Genomic DNA, 1,776 nt, shown 5'->3' on the forward strand with positions numbered 1-1,776 from the left:
ATCTGTTAGAGGTCTCAGAGTTTAAGTTATAATTCTGATTCTAGAAATTAACAGCTTAGCCAAGGAAATCTAGTCTTACTCTCTGGACTTGTAATTGGTAAACCCTTCCAGTGAGGACCTTTGCATGGTTAGTTAGAAAGGGCATATTTTTGCCTTTCACATGCTCCTAGGGACCATATCTATTATATATTACAGCTAGTGTATACCACTACCCTTATTTCCTCTTAATATTAATGGAAAAATAAAATAGAATGAACACAAAAGTGTCCCAAGGTGTGATAAACATAAAAGCTTCAGAGAACATTTGAGTATAAATAATTTGGCACCTATAGTCACTGAGTGATCATTAAAATGTCAGAAATTCTATAGGCTAGGCTACGTGGGCAATGGCCCATCTGTTGTAGACCAGAGTAGACTAGACTAGTTTGTTGTAAAATAGAATGATTATGAAAATAATCTAGACTGTTGTAAAATGGAATGACTATGAAAAAATGGAAAGAAGAGGCTTCTGAGTAAGACAGACAGAGGTTTACTTCCAACTGTTGCTATGTGGTTTTGAGTGTTACTGAACATCTCTGGATTTTGTTTTCTTAAGTTGAAAAATAGCCATGTGATCCAGCATTCCCATTTGTGGGTATATATCCATAGGAAATAAAATCAGTATCTTGAAGAGCTATCTACACTCCCATATTCACTGAAGCATTATTCACAACTGGAAACAACCCAAGTGTCTATCAACAGATGAATGAATAAAGAAAATGTGAGGTATATATATGCACACACACATACACACATGCACACCCACAATGGAATCTCATTCGGTTATAAAAAAGAAGGAAATCCTGCCGTTTGTGACAACATGGATGAATCTGGAGGACATGATGCTATGTAAAAATAAGCAGACAGAGAAAGACCTCTGCATTATTTTCCTTATCCATAAAATCTAAAAAAAAAAAAAAAAGTTAAACTCACAGAAGCAGCTGAGAGTAGTATGGTAGTTACCACGGTCTGAGGAGTGGAAGAAATGGGGAGATGTTAGACAAAAGGTACAAACTTTCAGTGATAAGATGAATAAATTCTGGGGTCTAACACAGGGCATGGTGACTATAATTAATAATACTATATTGTATACTTAATATTGACTAAGAGAGTAAATATTAAGTATTCTTACCACACATCCATGAAAAAGTAACTATGTAAGGTGATAGAAGTGCTTAGCTTGATTGTGGTAATTATTTCACAATGTATATGTGTATTAAGTCATCACATTGTATGCCAGAATTTTTATTTGTCAATTATACCTCAGTGTAGCTAGAAAAAAGTAAGTAAGGAAAAAAAAAAAAACAACTAGGGCTAAGTACTACATACTTCATAAAGTTCTTGAGATAGTTATATGAGATTATGCTAAACTGAGAGCCTAGTTCAGTGAAAGCTAAATTATTAGTAATTTTTAGTCATAGCTGATGTTTTGAGTCAAATTTTTCATCACAGTGCAGCCAGTAAAGGACATGTGCTTAATGTACCTACCACTTTTCTAATTCTCACTGGTATATGATGCTAATTAAATGAGTTTCAATTATGCAGCACTTGAATTAGAGGAGGGCTGGAGAAATGAATTCTAATCATCAACAGAGCCAGTTTCAGCCAGTGTGTATCTGTGTCCTGTGATCACCCGGGTTTGTTATTCTAGGTGTTTAACTGGCCATAGTGGATTTTTTTTTTTTTTCTAGACCCTTGAGCTAAAACTTAGCCCTTTTATCATTCTTCCAGCCATAG

This window comes from Lutra lutra, chromosome 4, assembly GCF_902655055.1.
Source record: "Lutra lutra chromosome 4, mLutLut1.2, whole genome shotgun sequence".
Taxonomy (NCBI): domain Eukaryota; kingdom Metazoa; phylum Chordata; class Mammalia; order Carnivora; family Mustelidae; genus Lutra; species Lutra lutra.